Below are 16,619 nucleotides of genomic sequence, written 5' to 3' on the forward strand. Positions count from 1 at the left end.
ATGTCACCCATATGTTTGTCCTAGGCAAGATGTCAAAAATACTTTGGCCAATGGGTAAAAAATTCATCAAGACCGTAAACCAAGTCCACCACTTAAACATGTTTAGTCCTACAATTTCCACCTTTCCCCCCCCCCCCCCCCCACATTCCACCCCACAAATCTGTGCTTTCACAGATTCTGATGATGTATGCTGTCTCCAATCAGCATGGTATTACACTAGTCGTATGCTTTCTCTTGCTTCATGCCTGGTTACTAATCAAACACATACACTCTTTACACCATTTACATTTAAGCTTTGGCTTACAGAACCGTTTTACCCCACATAGCATACACTGGCACAATAGCCGCGGGTTACATCCCTTACAACATAGACAGTTTATTCCGTCTGCTCGCTCTGAGTCTTCTCTTCCGTCTTCTGATCTTGACATACAGGTTGCACAAACTTGCTAGGGACCCATATAGGTCCTTTATCTGTGGAGATACAAAAATAAACCTCTACCGATAAATAACACCGGATTAGGTCCTTCCCATACACCTGAAGCCATATTTTTATACAGAACATTCAAACCAGGAACTGTAGTTGTTTGGTTCCCTCGTGCTGTTTGGTGATGCATAACAACAGGTGGTCCCTCTCTACCCTCCGTAAGGGAGAGATAGTTTAAGGTAAACAACACCTTAGTCAACCGTTTAGTTACATCTATGTCCTGCGATACTTTCTGTCTCTGAAGATAATCCTTCAGGGTACGGTTTGCCCTTTCAACAAATGCTTGCCCCATTGGGGAGTGAGGAATCCCTTTAACGTGTTTAATTCCCCAAGCTGTCATAAACCTAGCGACTCGTTGACTACTATACGCTGGACCATTGTCTGTCTTTATTTCTACAGGTACTCCCATAACAGCAAAACAAGACAAGTGTCTCTCCACATGTAATGCCTTTTCACCGGTTTGTGCAGTGGCCCATATAAAATGAGAATAGGTGTCAATTGTGACATGCACATACTTAAGCTTCCCAAAGTCAGGTACATGTGTTACATCCATTTGCCAAACCTGAAGTGCCTTCAGACCTTTTGGGTTAGTGCCCACCCCTAAACCAGGTCCATGATGACTACATTGAGAACAGGAGCGGACAATACCCTTTGCATCTGCTATGGGTATTTGATACTGTCGATGTAAAGACTTTGCATTCTGATGAAACATCTCATGGCTGTTACGAGCTTCTTCAAACTTCTTTGTTGGAGGAGTTATTGCCAGACAGCTGACTGCTTCATCAGCTCTAGCATTACCTTCGCCCAACCCAATGGTCCACTGATGACTTCTAATATGCATAATACAAAATTAATGTTTTTTCTGTCAAAGAGTACTACGCAGTTGTATAAACATTTCACCAAGATGTTGGTTCTTTGTCTCTCTCAACAAGGCATCTTCAATGCGCTGTACTACACCAACTACGTACAATGAGTCTGATACTATGTTTACAGGTGTATTGTTCCAGCTTCCCAATGCCCAACACACTGCTTTCAGTACTAAGGTTTGAAGGTTGTCCCGTGGTTCACCGGTAATCACTTGTTTCTGCCACTGATTATTGGATTGCCAAACACACGCAGCCTTCTTCATCTTTCGTCCTGCATCTGTAAACACTGTTGGCCCGTCAACTGGTCTTTTTGAGCATAACGGTCTCGCAATCCACTGATAATGTTCTAACATCTTCCAGAGAGGTCCTTTTGGCCGGTTGTTGTGTACAACACCTGTATAGCCAACAAGGCTTCCTGTATGGCTGTTGAATGTCTCAGGAGCCACTCATAATCATCACCACTGACTGGAATACTGATATCTGCCAGTTCAGTCCCATCAATTTCAACAATCCTGTCTCTTCCTTTTTTCACCAAGGCCCCTACTGCTTCAGGGCGACTTAAAATATGATGTCTGGGTTGCAATGGCAAAAACAACCACTCTAAAATGATTGCTGTATTTTTCCCCTTTTTCTTTTGCCATTGCAAAATAAGGGCAAAAGGTGAAGTGGCAACATTACAAACCAAAAAAGATAACGGATGATTCGCCATTTGGCGACCACGCCAGCCAGTCTGAATCTTGCGGGACACAACTTCTAGGGCAGCCCACTGTTCTGGTGAACAAGTTCAAGGACTGTTGGCTTCGGTGCCATGCAACCAGGATCGGAATGGTTGCAAATCTTCGTTAGTGAGTCTCTTTGTGTGTCACCAGGGTGTAAGGGAATCGTGAAAAAAAAACAGTCTTTCAAGTCTATCACAACAATTTGCCAAATCTGAGGGATCATCATGAAAGGTGGCAGAGCAGGTTGCAACACTCCCATCCCTAAAATCTGATCATTAACCTTCCATAAATTATGTCCCAGTTATGTGCATCAAGATTATTAATCAGTACTGGACAAGCTAACGAGCTGGTCACCTGCCAATCACCCTCCAAAACAGCAACACAAATACACCAGGCCAACGCTGCAGAATCGGATCTTTTCTCAAGTTCAGTATCGGTGGGGTAGTTGGGCTAACTGGAGGAATTACAGGTATTGAAGTAGTAGGCAGGTTCATTTTAACTGGCTTTACCAGGTTTCTTAATTTATCTATTACCTCCTGTAAGGATTTCTCTGTATTGTTATCACAAGACTTCTCCCCGCCTTCCCCCTCAAACCCGTCCGGTGATGTTTCTGGAAGAGGAGGACACGTCATCGGACGGCGCTTTTGCCCGCCCTGATGTGACCTACGAGCTGTCGCCACCCTCCGTTTTGGTCTTGCTCCACCCACAGCTCCGATTGGTGCAGCAGGACCCGCTGCCCCGCCCTCCTGGTGAGGCTCAGCCGCCTCTTCCGGGTTCGGCTCAGTTACAGCAGACTCCCGAGGAGTGTTCGGTGTCTTATCTAAAAGCTCCGGCACTGCTGAACACGCAGGGGCGGATATACCCTTCATAGGACGAGTATGCCCAACTCCGAAAAGTGTAGCCAAGAGAGAAGGCTTAGGTGAATCACCCTTCTGCTCCACCGGCTTTTCTACCACATCTCCCCCCAACGCTTCTAGGGCTGCCGCCGCTACTTTTTTTCCCGCCTTCATAGTTTCCAGAGTGTTAACTATCGACCGCCACGTAGCTCCTAACGCTTTAGCTTCTTTTCCTTCTTTACCTCCCTCGACCGTAGTATCCCAGAGGCAAGTTCCCACTTCTCTCCATTCCGCAATACTAGACAATAACACGGGCTCGGGGATCTTACTCTTTTTTCGTGCCCAGCGAACTAAGGTCTCCACTTCTGCCTCTTTAACGCCCTCCCCTCTCTTAAGGAGGATGCTAGTTAACAGTTTAATTGCCGCGTCTAATTCCATCGCGGTCTTCTCAGAGCTCCCCCCTCCCACAGAAAGGATATCAGCGGGGAAGCCCCGCCACACTCGGTGCGGTCTTCCGTAGTGCCCCCCCCGCCCCCTCACAGAGAGGAATTTAGCGGGGAGCCCCGCCGCGATTTACTCTACGCGGCCTTACCACCGGCGGGGGTGCGATCTGCAGCTCCACACCGAACTCTGGACTCCGCTTTTCGCCTTCCAGGTTCTGCCCACCTCCGACATCTAGCTCCCTAATCGGACAACTTCCCTTCGGGTCCGATGCACGGAGATTCCGCATTTAAATGAACAGCATTTAAGCAAATAAATGGATCCCTGTTCGGGCGCCAGACGAAGAGGGTCCCCCGTGGAGAGTCAGCCAAGTCACGACAATCACACCAATATGGCTACATGCCGTGCTCACTTTATTAAACAAACAGGTCATATTTATAACTTAAACCGACCGCTCACCCGACTTTACACACAGGTGATTGGATAAAAGTCTCCAGGCCACGTGGGGTCCGTGTCGCTGACGGTGAGCATGCTGCAGGTGTCTTATCAGAGTGTACCGATGAGAGTGTGTTGATTTCGCCGTTCCCAGGACTTGCTCTGCACCTGGCTTCTTGTTTGTGCACAGCTTCTTTTCTTTCTCCCACTGCTTGTTCCCAGGACAATTTAAAGCTGCTCTGCAGCTTCAACTAACAGGCCTGGGTTGTCCAACCCAGACAATGGTAACATATGTCCTCGGTCCTTTAAAAATCCCTCTACACCTTCCAGCAGCCTGCAGGACAGCAGTCAGTGCAAGAGGAGGATGACAATCACACCTCCTGCCCTAAGCAGCAGCAACTGCACTTTGCTGATTGACGGAATGCAGCGCTTGACTATAGGCCCACGATGGAAGAATGTGAAGCCCGGGCCTGTACACTTGCCATGGAACAGCCGCAGAAGCCAGGCAGATGGCTGCCCACTGTTACATGGGGCACCACAGAGGCAGTTGCCATAAGCGCCAAAGAGGAAGGCACCTCCCAGCAGCCTGCAGGACAGCAGTTAGTGCAAGAGGTGGAAGACAATCACACCTCCTGCCGTAAGAGACGGTAGCCGTACTTTGCTGGTCAATGCTATGCAGCGCTTGACTATAGGCCCACCAGGGTACAGTGTGAAGGCCGGGCCTGCACACTTGCCATGGAGCAGCCCCAAAAGCTGGGCAGATGGCTGCCCACCTTTACATGGGACACCACAGAGGCAGGTGCCGCAAGCACCAGAGATGAAGGTACTTCCAAGGAGAAAGAGGCAGCAGAGGAGGAACAGGGATAAAATCACACACCTGCTGTGACAGACAGCGACTACACTTCGCTGATCGATGGCAAGCAGCGTTTGACTATAGGCCCACCAGGGAAAAGTGTGAGGCCCGGGCCTGTAGACTTGTCATGGAACAGCCCCAGAAGCCAGGCAGATGGCTGCCCACCTTTACATGGGACGCCACAGGGGCATTTGCCACAAGTGCCAAAGGCAGCTCCCAGCAGCCTGCAGAGGAGGATGACAATCACACCTCCTGCCCTAAGCGGCAGTAGCTCCACTTTGCTGATTGATGCTATGTAGCGTTTGACTATAGGCCCACCAGGGTACAGCGTGAAGCCCGGGCCTGCACACTTGCCATGGAACAGCCCCAGATTCCAGGAAGATGGCTTCCCAGCTTTACATGGGGTGTAACAGAGGCAGTTGCCACAAGTTCCGAAGAGGAATGTACTTTGCAGGAGAAGGAGGAAGAGGCATCGGAGGAGGAACAGGAATAAAGTTACATCTCCTGCTGTGATAGACAGCGACCTCGCTTTACTGATCGATGGCAAGCAGCGCTTGGCTATAGGCCCACCAGGGTACAGTGTGAAGCCTGGGCCTGTAGACTTAACGTGGAACAGCCCTGTAAGTCACACAGATGGCTGCCCGCCTTTACATGGGGCGCCACAGAGGCAGTTACTACAAGCGTTGAAGAGGAAGGCACCTCGCAGCAGCCTGCAGGACAGCAGCAAGTGTAAAAGGAGGAGGAAAGTCACACTTTCTCCTATAAGCGACAGCAACTGCACTTCGCTGATTGAAAGAATGCAGTGCTTGACTATAGGCCCACCAGGGTACAGTGTGAAGCCCGGGCCTGTAGACTTGCCATGGAGCAGCTCCAAAAGCCAGGCAGATGGCTGCCAACCTTTACATGGGGCGCCACAGGGGCAGTTACCACAAGTGCCAAAGGGGAAGGCACCTCCCAGCAGCCTGCAGGACAGCAGTCAGTGCAAGAGGAGGATGACAATCACACCTCCTGCCCTAAGCGACAGTAGCCGTACTTCGCTGATCAATGGCATGCAATGCTCGCCTATAGGCTCACGAGGGAAGAGCATGAAGCCCAGGCCTGTATACTTGCCGAGGAACAGCCCCAGTATCTAGGCAGATGGCACTCAGTGGAAGAGTAGGGGAGGTTGAGAAGGAGAAGTAGGATGAACATCCCACCTCGTGCCATGAGAGCAATGGCCCTCGCTCATGTGACCGACGTTGTTCATCATATAGCTGTGGCCAAACGGTAGAATAGCATTGGGCTGTTTCGTGTCCATCTGCTGTGGTAGGATGTGAGGTCCAGGCATGGCAGCCCACCACAGGACAATGTGGAGCCCATGCAAATTGATCCGCCTCGAGAAGGATCATTGATGGCATTGGGTCCACCTGCCACAGCGATCACTGGGCAGCACCCCATCCATCCAGGCTCCTTTGTGTGACTTGGCGCCAACAGTGTTCCAGGAGTGCCTGGCCGGCTCACTCCGTACCTGCAGCTCAGCCTCCACACCGTCATGACTGGACAATAAACAACAACAAAAGAAGAAAACTGCTGTCGTCCTCTCTTGTTTGGCACTTTGGAGGCTGCCTCTGCACTCCTGGGGTCCTCCTGGCCTCTGACTTTGAGTAGGAGGCTCTTTCTAGAAACTTTCTGTTTCCACGCCCACCGTCCTGTTTTGGTGGTGCCTTACATTCTGAGGGTTTTTAGGCTGCCTAACGTCAGTGGTTTGACAGCCAGATTTTTTTTAAAATGGAGTACAACTACTACCAGGAAAGCCACTGAACCCTAGGAATTTCTTTTTTCCAAAGATGCTAATCTGTTAAGAGTCGTGCATGGTAGTTTTTGAAAAGAAACTTGGTTGCATAGGAATTGCCATATAAAAATGCAGTAGTCTCTTGCCTGGACTTTTACATTTGGTCTGTATCTCAAACCTCAAGTTCTTTCATGTTTACTCTTCATTGTCTCTTGCATTCCACTCAGGGAGGCGTGAGCGAGTGTCTGTGTGTTGTCTCATTTCCAAGTGTGGTGTGTTCTCATTTAAGATGGGATAGAGTTAATTTTCTTCTAGGTCACTAGTACAGTGTTGTGGTTTTGATTTGGTGTGGGAATAGTCTTGTGGGGGTCTCTTTCATTTCCCAGGCCTTGCCAGTGGGAGAGCTGAAGGGGCACAGGACAGTGGGAGAGGCCACAGCCAGGTTGGCTAGCAGGAGAGGTATGCCATACCATGGGACATTATGCTTGGTATATAAAGTGGGGTGGGCTTGGCCAGGCTCACCAGTCATTGCTCAGGGTCTGTCTGGGCATTGGTCAGCAAGCGGTAAGCGGATGCAATGTGCATCACTAATTTGCTTTTCTCCCTTGCCTTTGGATTTCTTTCCTCTGGTCTTCTCCCTCCCTTTTGTTTTAGATGCTATTGTTATTATTATTTTTTTTCTTTGTTTCTCATTTCATTTCAATTATTTTTTTTTTCTCTCAACCCTCAAGTTTTACATTCCTTTCTGATACTCCTTCCCCCCCTCCTGAGTGAGGGGAGCATGAGTGAGTGGCTGCGTGGTACTTAATTACTGGCTGGGGTTAAACCATAACAGGGTTATATCATGAAAATGATGTGTTACAGTTTATGTGCTTGAGGAATGTATGTAATCCAGAGGAATCCTGACAGACTTGAGAAGTAAGCCAGTGTAAACCTCATGAGTCTCAACAAGACTATGTGCAAGTTTTTGTACCTGTGTGGGCAATCTCCAGTATCAGTACAGGTTGTGTGATGAATGGATTTGAGGGGAGCCCTGCAGAGGACTTAGGGATACTGGTGTATGAAAAGGTGGACACGAGCCAGCAATGTGCACTTGCATTCCAGAAAGCTAACCATATCTTGGGCTGCATAAAAAGCGTGGTTAGCAGGTTGAGGTAGGTAATTCTCCCCTTCTACTCCACTTTTGTGATAAAGCCCACCCGGAGTACTGCGTCCAGTCCTGGGGTCCCTAGTAAAAGCACTGACATGTCAAGAGGAAATCCAGGGGAGGGCCACAGATGTGATCAGAGGGCTGGAACACTTCTCCTATGAAGAAAGGCTGGGAGAGGTGGGGTTGTTCAGCCTGGAGAAGACGAGAGTGTGAGGACACCTTATTATGGCCTTCAAATACTTGAAGTGAGCTTGTAAGAAAGGTGGAGAGAAACTTTTTACCAGGGCCTGTAGTGAAGGACAACAGCTTACTGTTTCAAATTGAAAGACAGTAGGTTTAGATGAGATACAAGGAAGAAAAGTTTTATTATTAGGTTGGTGAGACACGGGAACAGGCTGCCCAGAGGAGCTGTGGCTTCCCCATACCTGGAAGTATTGAAGGTCCGGTTAGATGGGGCTTTAAGTGACCTAATCTAGTAGAGCAAGGGTCCTCAAAGTACGGCCTGCGGGCTGGATATGGCCCCCCAGGGTCCTCAATCCGGCGCCCGGTATTTACAGACCCCCCCGCCGGGGGTTGGAGGGGGAAACCCAGCAGCCGCAGATGGCTGCCTGCCACTGCACCTGCGCGCCGGCCTCCGCAGCCCCCAAGCACCCGCCGGGACCGGGCTGGAACCAGCGCCTCGTCCTCGACCTGCCCCCCAGGGGGCGCCTCTGGGCCTCAAACCGCGCCTCCTCCGCCGCCGCCTCCTCTGCGGTGCGCGGCGGGCGAGAGGCGCGGGCATCTCCTCTGCCGGGCAAGCTCAGTCGGCAGCCTCTGCACTGCGAGGTCCAGCCAGCTCGGGCGAATCGCCAGAACCCCGGCGCGGGAAAGTTCCTTCAGTCCCTTCTGGCCACCCTGTCCGGACTGCGCGGCCGGGCTGAGGAGGGGGGCGGTGGCATCAGCGAGGGGGGCGGCTCTCCCATCTCTCCCTCCCTCCCTCCAGCTCCCAGGCAGGACAAGCAAGCCAGCACCAGTAGGAAGCGTGCGCACCATCATGTCAAAAAAAAGAAAAATTGACTCCGAGTGCAGGGTATTCCAAGTAAAGTGGATTTCTGATTATTTTTTTCACAGAGTACAAAGAAAGAGCTGTTTGTCTGATATGCCAGAATTCAGTGTCTGTGTTCAAGGAATACAATTTGCATCGACACTACGAAACTCAGCATAAAGATAAATATAATTATTTGGTTGGACGAGTGAGAGAAGATAAAATATTAAGACTGAAACATGGACTGACAACTCAGCAAAATACTTCTGTGAAGCAAAAGCAGCTCAATATATCATCACTTCGAGCAAGCTATCAAGTTGCCAAGCTCATAGCACGCACTGGCAGAGCATTCATAGAGGGAGAATTTGTTAAAGAATGCCTTCTTTCTGTTGCTAAAGAGATGTGTCCAGAGAAGGCAGATTTATTTAGTACAGTGAGTCTTTCAGGACCTACAATTACACGAAGGATTGAAGAAATGGGGGAAAAATTGAATCTGCAGTTGCAGAACTACTCAAAAAAAACTTTGCTATTTCTCATTGGCACTCGATGAAAGCAATGATGTTCTAATTTTCATTTGTGGGACAAATGATTCTTTCGAAGTCACAGAGGAGCTTGCTGCACTGAAAAGCATCAAAGGAACAACTACAGGAGAGGCTATCTATGAGAAAGTTTGGCAAACTGTGAATGATTTGGAGCTGGACTGGGGTAAACTATTCAGTGTGACAACTGATGGTGCTCCTAGCATGGTGGGGTTCATGAAAGGAGTGGTTGCACGCATTAACAAAGAGATGGACAAATGCAACCATTCACATCCAATAGCCATACACTGCATCATCCACCAACAAGCACTGTGTTGTAAATCACTGAAGCTGGACTTTGTCATGAAAATTGTGGTTTCTTGTGTTAACTTCATTAGAGCTCATGCACTAACCCACAGACAGTTTCAGGAATTTCTGTCTGAGCTAAATGTTGCCTATGAAGATATTCTGTACCACACAGAAGTCTATTGGCTGAGTTGAGGGAGAGTTTTGAAATGATTTTATGCCTTACTTCCACAGGTTTATGATTTTGTGCTTTCTAAAAACAAAGAAGTACCAGAGCTCAAAGATGCAGAATGGAAATGGCACCTTGCGTTTCTGACAGATGTAACAGAGCTACTCAACTATTTCAATGTCCAACTTCAAGGAAAGGGGAAGCTCATCTGTGATATATATTCACATGTGAAAGCATTTCAAGTCAAATTAGACCTGCTCATTAACCAAGTAAAGGAGGAAAACTTCTGCCATCTCCCCATAACTCAAAACCTGTCTGCAGAAAAACCAGCAGTTGCATTCCCAAACAAAACATGTATGGATGTACCAGAAATGTTGCAAAAGGAGTTTCGAATTATCTTTAAAGAGCTTCGTCTCCATGAACAGGACATACAGTTTTTCCGGAACCCATTTTCTGTTGACATTGAAACTGTTGATTCGATTTACCAAATGGAATTGGCCAAACTACAGGCTTGTGACTCGCTGAAAGATGCATTCAAATCAAGCAGCCTTACTAATTTCTATGCATCTCTCCCCTCAGAGACATATCATAATCTCAGGAACCATGCACTCAAAATTGCAACCATCTTTGGCAGCACCTATGTCTGTGAGCAGACTTTTTCCTGAATGAAACATCGGAAATCTCCAATCAGATCCAGACTAACTGATGAACACTTGCATCGCTTGCTACGACTAGCAGTGACAAATATGGAACCTAACACTGACCTTCTCATTAGCCAAAAGCGGGCCCATAGTTCACATTGAAATATTTTTTTGTTGTTGTTGATTACAATTGTTCTTAATTTTAAATATTGCATTCTTTTTCCTGTTTTTTGTGGCCTACTACAAATAAAATATGTGCAGTGTGCATAGGAATTCGTTAATTTTTTTCCAAACAATAGTCCGGCCCCTGGCAGTGTCTAAGGGACAGTGAACCGGCTCCCTGTTTAAAAAGTTTGAGGACCCCTGTAGTAGAGTATGTCCCTGCCCTTGGCAGGAAGATTGGAACTAGATGATCTTTAAAGGTCCCTTTGAACCCAAACCATTCTATAATTTCATGACTAGAATCATTAACCTTATTGAACAGACCAATAAGAAGTGAACACATATCAAACCTCATCAAGTTACATGCAAGAGATTACATCAAAAGGCTGTCACTGGAAGGCGGAATACTTAAAAAGCAATTTCGCTGTTGCTTACACAGTCCATTTCAGCCCCTTGATGTTTCTGCACTGGACTCCAAATGAGGCAAGATGAACAAGGGGGGAAAAAGTTACATATGACCATGCAATTCACAATCAGACTGCAGATGTAGAAAAGAGACACAGGAAGCATGTGCAGATGATTGTAAGCTCAGATGTAGATTTTGAGTATAACAGAAATGTTCTTATAATATAATCCTTTTTTTTTTTTTTTAAAAAAAAAGTAAATTCTTAAGATTGATTCTTTGTTTGCTTCAAGCTTAAGGAAAACAGCCACCAAAATCTGACAGTATTCTGTACAACTGCAGCAGCAGAAACCACTACCTCCAGGCTTCACTACAGTCACATGTCAGCATTTCCAGTGCTGAAGCAGCCACTGTAGTTGCAGTTTTGGGTGCTGCATCATCATCTGTTATTGCCTTGGTAGTAGCACAACCTGGATTTTTCAGATGTTCATCAGTTGTTGACATACTACACACCCCTAATAAGGGTAAATGAAAGGGAAATCTAAATTTTACCACTGTAGAGGAATGAAATTTTCCACAAGAACTAAAAAGGCGCTTCTGCATCCCAAGGCCTTTCCACTTGAAGAATATGATAAGCTGTATTTCAAACACACAATAGAAGTGTGTAATTTTTTCCAGAGGAAACACTTAAAAGCATCCTGTAAAATGTCAAGAAATACATATTCTAAAATATAGGATATTTATCAGATTCTCCTTTGCATTGTAAAGGATATACATAAGATCTATCAGGACCTTCTATTCTACCTTTCACAACAAGGTAGTTAAGACATGTAAAAATAGAAAATGCAATCCCCAAATAAAGACCTTTTCCTCATAAAATGTGCATGGACTGGAGAACTCATTGCTGGAATTATCTGAAGACTCTGGAGGTCTTGGCAAGTTTCCCAGAAGCATACAGAAATATCATGAGGATGTAGAACTATAAATGCTAGTTAATGAAAAAATATATTAAATATAAAATAATGACTGTATTCTTGTTTTTTTAACATGGATTTCAGATATTGATTAAGCAAATCTTGTGGGGTGAGGGGCACTGATTATCCCAACATAGCACCTAAGTAGTTTCACAGCTTCAACCTCAACTATTTGTTGGGATTACTTCCGTGGAAATGACACAAGGAGGGAAATCATTGCGGGTTAGTTTTGGGTTTTTTTTTTTGCTGTGCAAAATGCTCAGTGAGGTCAGGCTCACTTGTTAATAGAATTCCCGAGTCTTTGTCCAGTAACGCTGAAAATACCATTTGGAAACAAAAGGTAGTTCCAGGCAACCTGCCTGTTTCAGTACCTATTGCAAAAGGAGCTGAGTGACACCCAGAAGTGGCCGTTGTTGAATGAAGAGGAATTAAGGGTCTTTGAACAACCATGAATTTTCACACCCGACACTTAAATTCTTCACTAAGTTTGAGACATTGTCTAACCCAGATAAAGAAGCACAGATCAGCCTTTCTGTGTACCCCTTGTTATTGGGGGGAGTTAAAGTGGTAATAGAACAAGGTATGCAGCAAAAAATCAGAAATAAAGACAAATCCTAAAAAACTTTACCCTCACCCCACCCTTCTTCCTGGGCTCAACTTCACTCCTGAATTCTCTGCCTCCTCCCCAGAAGTGTACAGAGGGACAGGAAATAGGCGTAACGGTCAGTTCACCTCGTTGTCTTTGCCGCTCCTTCCTCCTCACACTCTTCCCCTGCTCCAGCATAGGGTCCTACCCACAGGGTTGCAAGTCCTGCCAGGAGCCTGCTCCAGCACAGGCTTTCCACAGGTCACAGCCTCCTTTGGGCATCCACCTGCTCCAGTCTGGCGTCTGCCTCAGGCTGCGGGGGGAGATCTGCTCCACCATGGACCTCCACGGGCTGCAGGGGGACAGCCTGCCTCCCCACTGTCTTCATCATAGGCTGGTACACCTCCTTTCCCTCCTTCTTCACCGACTCTGGTGTCTGCAGAGTTGTTTCTTTCACATGTTCTCACCCCTCTCTGCCGGCTGCTGTTGCCCAGCATTTTTTCCCCTTCTTAAGTATGCTGTCCCAGAGGCGCTACCACTGTTGCTGATGGGCTCAGCCTTGGCCAGCAGTAGGTCCATCTTGCAGTCACTGGCATTGGCTCTGTTGGACATAAGGGAAGCTTCTGGCATTTTCTCACAAAAGCCACCCCTGTAGCCTCCCCATTACCAAAACCTTGCTATGCAAACCCAATACACTGTAACAAAAGTTCCAGAGATTCTTCTAATCACACGGGTTTTTACTCAAACTCTTGCATTTTATCATCTGTCCTAAGGACTGTGCAAACACAATAACATTATAAATGAACTAAGATACCGCACTGTAGACAGATGAACTGCCTGTTGACTACGTGTGAAAAAGCAAATTAAGCGCACAAGTGGAAACTGCTATGACATTAAAGAAAACAGTGGTTAGTGGCATCAAAAATAAGGAACTGGATGTAGTAATAAAAATAATAGTAATAATAATTTTGATCCCATTTCTTCTCCTTGAACACCTAGACTGCTTTGTGGGTAGTTGCCTATGGTACATAGAGTACATACAAGATGCATCTATACAGTAAAGCTCCTTGAGTTTCTCATGGACTACCCAAAGCGTGAGTTTAAGTGGCCTGATTGGCTGAAAAGAGCATCGATAAGAAGGAGGTCAAAAATCAAGAGGCACAGAACCTTCCTGTGGCCTGGAATGAATCTCTGCTCAGACAGCATCTAACCATGAACCTTACCTCTCTGTTCATTCTTAAAGAAAGGGCCAACCTCCTCTTACTCCCACCCTCTGCCATATGTCATTTATAATATTCTTGGCATTTATCTGTCTTGCCTAAAACATATGAGAACGTATGAGGAAGAGGCAGCAGAGGAGGGACAGAAAAGAAGTCACACCTCCTGCCGTAAGCAACAGCGACCTCAAATTCGCTAATCCATGGCAAGCAGCGCTTGACTATAGGCCCACCAGGGAACAGTGTGAAGCCCGGGCCTGCACACTTGCCATGGAACAGCCCCAGCAGCCAGGCAGATGGCTGCCCACCTTTACATGGGACACCACAGGGGCAGTTGCCGTAAGCACCAAAGAGGAAGATACTGCCGAAGAGGAGGATGAGGCAGTAGAGGAGGAACGGGAATAAAGTCACACCTCCTGCCGTGATAGACAGCGACCTTGCTTCGCTGATCGACAAAATGCAGCGCTTGACTATAGGCCCACCATGCATGTGTGCATTGTTCTTATCTCTACCCTTGACTTTTACATTCCTTTCTGATTCTCCTTCCCATCCCTCTGGGTGAGGGGGAGGGAGCAAGCGGCTGCATGGTGTTTGGTTGCCTGCCAGGGTTAAATCACAACACCTTGTTTCAATTAATACACATTTTAGAATATATCAACCTTGAAAGTAAGAGTCAGGAATGCTGCAGAATCTACTGCAGTCCTTAGCAAATAACTCACACTGTGAAGACCTCTTTCCTCATGTCTGAATCTGCTTGTCTATAGCTTCCAGCCACTAGATCTTATCCTTTTTAGCCAGACTAAAGATCCCATTATGAAGGTTTTGTTCCCTGCATTTGTACTGGTAGACTCTGATCAAGTCATCTCTTATCCTCATTTATGAGGAAGTGCAAAGAAGCAGCTTGTTAGATCTTTCACTACACATTTTCTACTCTTGTAATTAGTGCCATGGCTTTCTCTGAACTTTCTGTAATTTAGCCATATTAATTAATGAACACAGGCCTCAAACTGGACAAAGTATTCAAGTAACAAAAGCACTTAAGTCAAATTCAGAAAGATATGCCTACACAATACATCTGTACCTATTCCTTCAGAGTCCATAAAAGTTATTTAAGACACAGAATTGAACTGGAAACCCATAGCCATCTGATGATCAACAGACTCCCCCAGTCAAATCAAATAGTCAACGTTTCCTTTTGCCTGAAGTTATTAAGGCTGCTACTTACACATGATCAACTGCGTCTCACGCTGTTACAGATATCACTTTACAGAACTATGTTTTTAGAATAAATATGGACAGCGTTTTATTTTCCTGTACAGTTCATTGCATTGAAATACATCAGCTTTGTGCCAATTTTGGCTGGGTAAGTGGTGCAAACAGTACCACTGCTGAATCCTCTTCCTTACTTAACAGTGCTTTAACCTTTCAATCCTCAGCAAACCATCCTTAGCTATTAGATAGTTTTTTAGGACACTGATAAGAAGCTAAGTGCCATAGGGTTGAGAAAGGATGTCATTAAGAGCCCAAGAGGAACACATTCTTTCAGCGATGAGTCTCATTTTACACTGACATTTTACACCTAAGAATTAGCTGTCCTTTAATACATGTAAACCATGTGAAGCATTGCTGGCTGATTACACAAGACTTTCATTTATGAACCAACATACGGACTACTAAGTCTAATCTTCACAGAAATCAGAGAGTATCACATTGACACTTTTAGCTTTAGCAACCGTTACTAATTTCGTCAAAAATATATCAAGCTAGCTTGACATTGTCTGGTTATCCTATAACTCATGTGGATTGGCACTAATTATGCAACACTTGTTTAATTCATTAATTAGGTCCCTTATAATTTTGTCTAGAAGTTATGTCAAGCATACAGTTATGTAATTATCCAGGTCATGCCTTTTACCCTCTTTGAATGTTGGCACGTTAGCCATTTTTGTGCTATTTCTCCAGCATTTCAAAGCTTATAAAAAAATCAACATTAATGATCCAGGAAGCTCATTGGACAGCCCTGTTGAAACTAATTATCTGGGCGTGCCAGTTTGAAAACATGTACATTTAGCCACTGCTAAAGAGCAATCCCTTGAGCACCTGTTACTGGAAATTATTTCATTGATTTATTATACAATTACATAATATAACACATACCTTCCCTAGCTTTTTACATCACTTAACAATTATACTACATCCCTCTAACATTAGACCAATACATCTGTTAAGACTCTTTTTGACTGTAAAGTAATTCTGTGCTTCTTATCAACACTGTCAGAAGCTCTGGAGAAAGGAGACAAAGAGGCGTCGAGGCTTTTGCCTACATGGCGACTGCTCAGACATGTTGTAGGGGGCTTCAAAAATCCGCAAGACGCAAAAGGGAGCTTGCAAAATCAGCAAAATGCGAGTGGGGGCTTGCAAAGTCAGCAAGACACGAGGGGGGGCTTGCAAAGTCAGCAAGATGCAAGTAGGGGCTTGCGAAGTCCACCAGACAAAAGTGGGAGCTTGCAAAATCAGCAAAATGCGAGTAGGGGCTTGCAAAATCAGCAAAATGCGAATGAGGGTGATTCATTCAAACCTCCCCTGTATCCCCCTCCAGAATGCAGACAAGCGGATGAGGGGGTGGAGGAGGGGGAGAGTCTGTGTCCTTTACCAGACACCACCCACTTTTGTTGTAATTTCTACAACTATGAACAGTCTTGGGACATTAAATACAAAAGCATTCAGTGCCCTGAATACTCTAAATCTCTCCAACTGCATCAACTTATACTCGATACCGATTCCGAGGACGGCAAGCAGAAGCCTTGGCGGACCGATCCCAGCCACCCTGACACCCCCTGACATTTGTGCCAGCCCACACCCCTTCATCCTCCGCTGCTCTGCCCCAGCCTGCGCAGGATGGAAATGCCGAAAACCAGGATTCGGGTCCAGTTACGACAACGTTATCAGTCACAGGCAATGAAGAAGGTGGAAGCGGAAAAATCCAGTTTCCAGTGGTACGGTAATGCCGCGAGACCCTTGGCGATTTTGGCGGGCTGTGAGAGATGGGGCATTAAGAGAGGGA

The 16,619-nt window shown here is 46.2% G+C and overlaps 1 long non-coding RNA gene across 1 annotated transcript; it reads right to left on the bottom strand.

Moving 5' to 3' along the window:
* Positions 1 to 140: 140 nt before the first annotated feature.
* Positions 141 to 16,216, bottom strand: LOC308060658. The gene is made up of 3 exons (XR_013926823.1): positions 5,586 to 16,216; positions 3,498 to 4,847; positions 141 to 471 (listed from the first exon to the last, which is right to left on the bottom strand). It is a non-coding gene; the product is annotated as an uncharacterized lncRNA (long non-coding RNA).
* Positions 16,217 to 16,619: the final 403 nt, after the last annotated feature.

This window comes from Falco punctatus, assembly GCF_963210335.1.
Source record: "Falco punctatus genome assembly, chromosome: 3".
In the NCBI taxonomy this organism is placed as follows: domain Eukaryota; kingdom Metazoa; phylum Chordata; class Aves; order Falconiformes; family Falconidae; genus Falco; species Falco punctatus.